Source organism: Cryptomeria japonica, chromosome 2 (assembly GCF_030272615.1).
Source record: "Cryptomeria japonica chromosome 2, Sugi_1.0, whole genome shotgun sequence".
NCBI lineage: Eukaryota > Viridiplantae > Streptophyta > Pinopsida > Cupressales > Cupressaceae > Cryptomeria > Cryptomeria japonica.
The window spans coordinates 630,290,097-630,300,100 of record NC_081406.1 but is presented as its reverse complement, the minus strand read 5'-3'; positions in this window follow the sequence as shown (position 1 = coordinate 630,300,100).

The following is a 10,004-nucleotide window of genomic DNA, read 5'->3' as shown; positions in this document are numbered from 1 at the left end:
ATATAACTAATTAAAGATGTTTACTGTATTGATATTATTATTTTGTCATTGATGTCAAGAAATTGATTTTCTAATTCAATATGATGTTGCCATATCTTGAGAAGTATGATTTAAAAGAGTATAAAGATGTCGGTAAAAGACATAGGAAAGATTATGATGAAAGAGGGGATGAATAAGGTATTCAATGGGCAACTACTACCGAGTCAAACAATGATGAGATCATGATGTTTAGATTGTTTTAACATCATACATATGTTGTAAATTGTAAATGTTAATACTATACTATGTTACCAAGCAAAGGAACCTAGTCGGTAAACCCTAAGGTTATCGCTATTGGTTAATGAAGGCGGTATGTCTACCGAGTGAAGTTTAGTATTCACCGAGTTGTTACCGAGTTGTAACCGAGCTATAACAGAATGCATTAAATGTTTGCATGTGTTATTTAATGAAGGAAGCTGATGAGCTGGAACTGATTAAATGATTGGTAAGCCATGGATGAAGTTTGTTAATGAATCTAAGGCAATGGAAAGTCGACATGAAGATCTACAACGCAGATTGAACCGTAATACCTTGGCACAAGTTCCAAGAGTAATATGCAAGTTCCAAGGTGGGGTAAAATGTTTTTAGATCGAAAGATGCATTGAACCTGGACAAGATTGAAGATCTGATGGCTATGATTGATCATGGGAAATGTGATCAAGGAGATTAAGCAGTTATCTAATTGTTTATAAATAGGAAATTGATGATAAAAAATGTATGTAGGAAAGTGTATGCACAGGGATGCTACATAGTGATTACCGAGAATAGAAGCTTGAAGACCTATTTGAATAACAAAGTATAGAAGCCCAACAGATAGACACGATTAGTTCTATGTCTAGATTGTATTGAACAAATAGGAATTTGCTTTAGCATTTTAGATGTGAAGTTGCAGATAGATTCTATTATTGTTATTTTGTGAAAGTGACAGAAAATCTCTTAACTGAGTTGACTTAATAGTCTTATTTGTAAAACCCTCTAGCATGGTGACATTCTGATTGAGTGTTTGAAATCCTTTAACAAGGTCACTTCTAACAAGGTGAAGATCCTAATAGATCTGAGGGAAATCCCTTAACTGGGTCACATCTAGCAATGTGTTTGTAATCTTTAACAAGATTTGCTTTTAACTGAGCATACTCTAGAAGAGTATATTTCTTAGTGGGTCCGAAATCCCACAGTGGTTTTTCCCTATTTGGGTTTCCATGTTCAATCTGGTGTTATGAGGTTTATGATGTTTATATGCTTTTGAGTTTGCATGTTTGACATTTTTGGTTATATTACTAATATATATGTTACCGAGGTTGAATCTGATGTTTTAATGGAAGATTAAGTTTGTGTAGACACCTAAAAATGGTCAACGCTTGTGGAGTCATACTTTAACATTTGCGCATTGCCTCATTTTAGGTTTTTGCGTCACATTAACATTTCTCCTATGATTCGTACTTGGTTTTTATCATTTGCAAACATCTAGTCTTTCTTCTACATTCTTCATTTATCTCACTCTCGAATTTGGTCTTGTCGACAACAATCTCCAATCATGATTTTGATCAATTTTATCCTATTGCATCAATGTGCATGCTTATTTGTCATCATTTTGGACATCGCCAATCCTAATTAGGGTTTTGTCCTATCAATCTTGCGATCGATTTGTCATCGATCATTGTCCTCTTATCAATCTTGTCGATTTATCATCAATCCTTCAATCTTGTCCTCTTAACGATCGATTTGTCATCAATCGTTGTCATGTTCGATCTTGTCATTTTGCGATCAATTTGTCATTGATCACGGGCATTTTCAATATTGTCATCGATTCTTGTCCTCTTGTCAATCTTGTCATTTGGCGATCGATTTGTCATCGATTGTTGTTTGTCTCAATTATGTCAATTTGGATCAATTTGTCATTGTTCCTCATCAATTGGCGTATTTATTAATCAAATCATTTATAACATTGGTCATTTATCAATCCAAAATCAAATCGAATCGAGTCAATTATCTTTCATCAAGACCTAATTCATCTTCTAGGGTTTCGTGATTTAATCATTTAACCTTGTGTGTGTCATTTCTTCCTTTAGGATTAATAAATTGTTTATTTATCCTAAGTTTTCTCATTGCAATTAAATGTTCATTTAATTGGCTAATTATTCCTCTTTGTGAATTAATTAATAAATGATAAATTATTAATTAATTTACCTAATTTCTAATTTTCATCAAATTTCTTAATTCCTAAATTCCTCATTTTCTAATTTCTTAATTTTCTAATTCCTAATTTCAATTTCCTCCTATTTCTCTCCTAAATTCATGGAAATGACATAGAAATTTGTCATAATTTGTCATAATTGACAATCAATCAATCCTTGCATAGAAATTTGTCATAAATTGTCATAAATCCTTGCATAGAAATTTGTCATAAATTGTCATAAATCCTTGCATAGCAATTTGTCATATACATGTCATAATTTTGCTATTCTTGATTTGAATTTCCATTTGAATCAATATGATGCTAATCTTGTCATCTCTCCAATTCTTCTATAAATTGGATGATCTTCATCAATCAAAGCTAATTGGTAATCAGACTATCGAATCACATTTCTAGTACTCTTGATCAAAAATCTCGTCTACTTGCTTTCAATTTTGTGTGTGCACTTGTAGGTGAGATCCACAACCAAACCATTTGAAGAGGAAAGAAGAACAATGGAGCCACATGAAGGAGCATTCAAATCACATCTTTGGTTTGCATAATCTTTTCTTTTGAATGTTTTTATTTCATGTCTCTATTGAGTGTTGTTTAGGATAGATCATTGCAATGAGTTTTTGTGATTGAGCTATTATGTTTATCTTGTCTTGTGATGATTTCCTATTTCCTAACATACATTAGTTGGTGAACCCAATGTGAAAACTAACCTTCTAACCTCTTTATGGTGTTTTGAGTGGTTTCAAGTTGATTTGCAAGCCAAAAAACCCAAAAACAGGGTCGTGCAGGGTTTTCTGGAGACTTCTGCGCCTGTGTCCTGCGCCTGTGTTGAGCATTCTGCGCTTGTGTTGAAGACATTTTGTGCTTGTGTCCTGCATTCTACACCTGTGTCATGGGTTCTGCGCCTGTGTAAAGTCCAAAACAGGGGTAAAAATGCAGTGTTTTATTTGAAATTTGTTTAGTTTTTGCATTCTGTTTTCTGTGCTTTGGATTTTGGTACTAATTATCTGTGCAGAATCTTGGCATACGCATGGCAAAGACAATAAATGAAACTACTAACATGTGTTATGTAGAATTGATAGTCAAAGACAACAAATCAAACTCCTAACTTGGGTTTTGCAGGTTGCCTTGGAGAAACAACTAAACTTGGTGTTTGTCTTTAAATGTTTTAGGCACCTAGTGATTTTTTTAAATAGGATGGAAATTAGGATGGAATGAATCTATGCTTGATTTGATTGTTGAGTGTGACATTGGAGTAGGAGAGTATGCTCTCATCCTTTTAGGGTGATCAGAAATCCAGATCTTCGATACCATGCTTTTGTCTTTGATTGTGTGTCTCCTTTAGAGGGCCTGCCTTCCCGACCACTTTGCTTTTGCAAGCAAGTGATAATCGTGAGAAGGGAATGACCCAAAGTGAGTACGGCTAGAATTCCTTGGCATTCTAACTCATTATAAAAAAATACCCGATGAGTGAAAGCTTTGAAGGAAGTATTACGTGGGAATTGCAGTTACTTGGGAAGTGATGACCCTTGGACTCTTTCTCATATCAACATCTAAGTAGGGCCTCTTGGTCTAAATCGTGCTTGCACGACTACATTTGTTTGGTATCTTGATGGGCTTAATGTGTCAATCATGCTTGCGTGACATCAAGGAGTAATGCTTAACAGAAATCCTTACTAAACACCTTATTTTTAGAGGCCAAAAACCCTTCTAGTTGCTTGAGAAGGACAAATTCGGATACTTGGAAGAGATACTAAGTTTGCCATGGGGAGATTTCCATGGGGACTGATGCTTGGCTGCCCTGAGAAGTGAGTGCCGTGGAGGGGAGCCCGTGGGGTCAAGCATCTATGTATTCTCCTTGAATCCCATAATGAGTCTACCTCTCAAGTACCTAATGTCTTTGCCTACCATAAGAAATGTGGAAATGAGCATGATTGTCTTGACAAGTTGCAATATCTTGTATTCTTTGCTTGTCAAAAGTTGAATTGCATCCCATTTCAAAAGCAAAAACAAATTGATCCAACATAAGATTAAACACAAGAGACATTCATCCAACAAAGGTCCAACAAATCTTCAAAACTCATCTTCAAGCATGGTTAGAAAACATTGTTCAAAATCTTATCACAACAAGCATGTCACTTACATTTAGGTTCATCCTAGGTTGTATTTTTGCAAAGTTCATTGTCAAGTACCAAGGTTAGGTGTCACCTAAGTCATACTCCTTTGCATATCAATAAGAGTCATCCATTTGCATATGTCCTCTTGCATTAAAGTCATATCATTGTCATACATTTACATTGCTTACCCTAGGTCTCTTCATTAAGCTTAGGTCATTATCATATCATATTAAGGTCACTTGCATTGTAATGTCCCTTTGCATATAGTGCCAAAATTAGGTTTTGTCATACTTGAATAATTATAATCTTTGATAAACCCTAAGTCATTGTTAGGAAGTCTAGACCTTGTCAAATCTTTTGTCCTTTTATCATCAATATCATTTGGTCAAACCTAGCTTAGTACCCAAGCATATAGGGGAGACTTTGTCATTTTGTCCTTTTGTCACTTGAGTCCTTTTGTCCTTTGAGGTCTAGATATCATTCCAATTTCCTAAGGGTCCCTCTCTTAGATTTACATTCAAAAAGTTTGTCAAAATCTTGAAAAAACAACCAAAAAACATAGATTGCATTTTCGTCTATCTAGTTTGCATTTAGTTGCATATCATACATTGTCTTTGAAAAATTCCAAAAATATTGCATTTGCATAGTGACATGTCTATTGAAACAAGGTTCCAAGCACCAATGATGCAACAAAGTTTGACATATCAACCGACAATGCAATCGAATTTTAATCCAAGGCAATATCGATCAAACTCTTTATGATGAAACAAGTCTCCAAATACAAAAAATAGAGGCGAAACTAGCTCAAGAAAATGAGATTTTGGAACAAAGAGTGAAAAACATTGTGAAGAATAGATCACAAATGTCCAAAATGTTTCGAAAACTTCCAGGTCGAAATCCAAATATTGAGCCAATTGATGTAAGGTCTCTTATTGAACGATCAAACATACCAGCTCTCCTCTCCCAAATAGAGATGATGAAACAATTTCAAGAAAGGAGACAACATCAATTTCAACATTATGTGCCTCCACAACAAGAACAAGAAGGTGTTTACTATCAATCAGATTTTCAACCATCACAACCAATTGTCCAACATATGCAACCAACACAACCAATGGTCCAATTTCAACAATATGTCCAACCAACTATACAATGTCAACAAATGGTTCAACCAATGGTGGAATATCAACAAGTTCAATCAACATATCAATGTCAACAACAACAATCAAAAATTCAAAAACAAAACTTGCAACATACACCAAGCCAAATTTCAAACATGTCAGAACAATTGAACCAAGTCCAATATCAAAACATGACACCAGACCAGAACCAACTCCTTTCCAAACAAGTTCAAATTCTAGATTCAACTATATCAAAACCTCGAAAGAAAGGTGGCTTTATTGCAATGCTCTTAAGGAAACTACCAAGTGAGTTTTTTGAGGAAGATAAAGATAATATACTTATGTCTAGCAATGCCTCATCCCCCTGCAAACAAATTGACTCTCCAGTGGCATCTATCCCTACACCTCTAGAATTTTCACAAGAACCTTCCATATTATCCTCATCAAACAATACACCCAAGGATGCAATTATCCAAGGGCTATCCATAATTGATTGCCAAGATAATCCAATTCATGATGCACATCCTTGTCATGTTTCAGAAATACAAGACCCAATGCCACCATGCACTTTATTGCCATTACTTGTTTTAGAGGACCCCATTCGAAGTCCCTCTTCCTCATGTTCAAGCATTGATTCCTTGTCAGAATCCATCCCAAATGTTCAAAGTGCATTTCCTTCATGCCAAAACATTGATTCCTTGTTAGAATCCTCCATGCATATCCAAAGTCCAACCTCATGTCAAGAGGATAATTTAGAGCATGAAGAAACGTGTCTTGAAATAGATGAAGATCAAGATCTTGAAACCTTATCATCCTATCCAATTGTTGACCAGGACCCCATGTTCCCAGACACTCATGATGATTCCCCTATTCTTGTCCATCATATCCAAAGTCCTATTGACACTCCATTCCCTAGGCAAGATCAAGATATCCCAGTCCATCCAATCCCAAACGATCCCCTTCCATTTCATGAACATAATGTCCTTTCAAATCCCATTGACATTCCACTTCCTGAGAAAGATCAAGATATCCTCTCCATCCTTTATGATGATCCCATTGAAAGTCAAGAGCAAAGCACCTTTAAAGAGGATTCCAATGATCTTCCTCCTTGTCAAGATCAAATTATTCCTTTAAATCCTCCACAAGATCCTTTTGTTCCTCCATCTCCTTGTCTTAATCCAGCATATCCACTCCAAGATCATATTTCTTGTGATGATCCCATTATTCCTCCCATTCCATCTCTTGAAGAGCCTGTCATTGAACCATGTCCACCACACAATCCTAGTCCCCCTCATGATCATAATCCCACTCATGATTCTAACGTGTCAGTGCAAGATGTTCATGAACCCTTGACATGCAAAATGGGTTCTTCCACTTTGGTGCAATCCAATCCACTTCAAGATCTCATTGTTTCTCTCATATCATATCCACCTCATAATGGACTCCCGTCTTCTTCCCAAAGAAAAGAGTATCCTACAAGTCAAGATAGTCATAAAGGCAAAGGAGTAGATCTCCATAAGCAAGGATCCCTCCATATCAAAGAATATACTAATGGTCATGGCTACACAACTCACTCTCAAGACGTTGGTATCCCTCCTTCAAAAGCCAAACATATCCCTTCCCCATCATCCCTTCCATCCATCTTAGGTCCTTATATCCCTTCATCCTCTATGCAAGGTCAGCAAAGGCACACATCCTTGAGTAAATTTCATCCAGCCAAAATAAGTCCATTTCATTCATATCCATCCATGCATTCCTTTCCCCCTCCAAGCAATTTGGATGCCAAGTGTAAATGCCATAAGTCTAGCAATCCACATGTATTCAAGGATCAACATGTCCAATATAATCGACATGTTAAAACAATGAACAATATGATCTATAAAGAAAAAAATATATCCAAAAGGCCACAAAGGCCCACTGAGCAAAATAAAGCAAAGTCAAAATATATATGGGTTCCTAAATCCCTTGTGCAAGGAATGCACTCCAAGGAACCACAAAAGCATGAAAAATCAAAAACCATGTGGATCCCTAAGAAGCTCCTTGAAGCACAAAAAGAAACATCCAACTTGGCATCCAAAGTTGCTATTCCTCCATCACCTCCTTCTTCCATTTTGGGCCCTTATGTCCACAAATACCTAGCTATTCCTTCATCAAAATCTCAATATCCAAAATACATTTGTCCTCCATTAGTCCATCACCCCTCAAGGTGTGTGCCAATGTCGATCTTGCCAACATTTTTGTCCATTGAAGCCCAATTCTTCCAATACCCTATCCATTATCCAATTCATATTTTCCATCCTTCGATCCCTCTGGTCCAATCCTTTGCATAAATCCTCGCCTTAGTTTCATCTCATTTTCCATATCCTACCAACGTCTTTAAGCATACTTTTAAAGGTCATGGTCCATTTTTTTCAAGGCTACTATCCAAACAAAAAGATGTTTGAGTCCTTCTTCCATCTCCTATCATGTGTCCAACTTCTATTGAAAAAGTCAAAATGCAAAAATACAAAAAAAGTGAAAAAAAGCAAAAAAGGTAATGAAAAATGATTTGCCCTCTAGTGAAAACCTGGCAAACAGGTGCTTGGGGCAAGTACCTTGGTGAAAACCTGGCAAACAGGTGCCATGTGTAAAATGAGATCGTTGCTCCATCATCTATCATGACCTCTAAGCTATGCTTTTTTCTCAGCGGGTTTCTCATCTCTATCTTTGTCTTGACCCGATGTCCTATTCCAGGCTCGTTATTGGTCAACATCATTGTCTTACATACACCAGTTCTTTGTCCATATGTTTTGGTCCCGGTCTATGTATGTCTTTCCGATGCACATTGGGTGCGTTCCCTTGTCATGATCGATCACTGGAACTTTTGCATTTAAAAATGTTCTGAAAAAAATCATAAAAATTGAAAAATGTCCTGAAATAATCATAAAAATTGAAAAATGTCCTGAAAAAATCTCTTAAAAATTGAAAAATGTCCTGAAAAAGAAAAATCTCATAAAAATTGAAAAATGTCCTGAAAAAAAAAATCTCATAAAAATTGAAAAATGTCCTTAAAAAATCTCTTAAAAATTGAAAAATGTCTTGAAAAAATATCTAAAAAATTGAAAAACATCCTGAACAAATCTCAAAAAACATTTTAAAAAGTCCTGAAAAAATCTTCAAGCAAAAAAAAAAAAATCGAATAAAGTCTTGAAAAAAGTATCTAAAAACTGAAAAAATGAAAATCCCTAAAAATCATAAAAAGTCCTGAAAAAATGAACACAAAAACATTTCAAAAACATTAAAATCCAAAAACAAGCATTTTTTTTGCAATAAATATCCCCTCTATGCATAGACAGCTCACTGAGTATACATCCAACAACTCGCAATCCAACACTGTGCTTTAATGAAATCATGCGTAAACAGATGAACTCTTTCAATCAAACCAGACATTCAAACTGATCAAAATTGTCTTATCAATCAACCTCAAAATCATTCGTCCTTGGCACACTATCATGGGTCTTATACAGGGTGTGGTATACTCGAAACCAGACTGTGTCCTGTCTTAGACGAGGTATCACATTCCCTGAAACCAGACAACATGATCGTCCTATTAGCACTTTCAACTTTTGACAATGAAGATCAAGATATTTGTTTGATTTGTGGGAATTTGTGCATCTTATCTTTTTATTGATTTATCTTTGGCTTCGATCATGTTCTTATGTTGCTCGATGATGTCACTGAGTGATTTAGAGTGACCGGGATGGATCATGGTCCTTTTCTTTTTTATTGTGATTGTTGTTTGTCTGTGATGTGTTTGTCTTTTGCAAAATGGGTTGCATTTCAGCTCTGGCCTTCAATGCCATGATGCTACGGATCCATTTTGCTACATAAAAATAAAGGTTCTCACCTACAAAGTGCATTACTGAAAGCAAGTTTTCTTCATCTTTAACTGTCTTCTGTCTCATTTTCTTCTTACTAACATTTCTTCCGTCAGTTCAGATAGTCAGTTCGGTTTAGTGCTCCGATTTCCCCGCACACATATGCTGCATCCTGCATCCATTTAGTTAGTACATTTGCATTACATTACGCATCATATCAAGCATTTTATCCATTCCATATTATAAATGCATCAAAAACACATAAACAAAAAAAACATATATCCATACATATTCCACAAAGGTGCATAAACAGTGCATAAGTCATCCATACATGGAAAATAACATAAGTCATTTGCATCTCATCATATCAATGCATATCATATCATCCGTCACAATAATATCGGAGTACAAAATCGGACTGTTTGTCCTAAGTATGACCCGTAGATTGACTATAAAATGTCAAACTACATAATGTCTACTGTCTGTCTAAGGAGCACGTGCCTCTGTCACTGGGTGCTCCCTCTATCCTCCTCATCCCTGCCATGTCTCACGGATGATGTTCCCCCTGGTCCTGGCTGTGGTGGTCTCATCGGTCCACTCACCCCCATGCTGCTCAATGACCTCTGAGAGTGTGCCCTGCTCTTTGTCCTCGATCGTGCCCGATATGAAGGTGCTCTCTGCT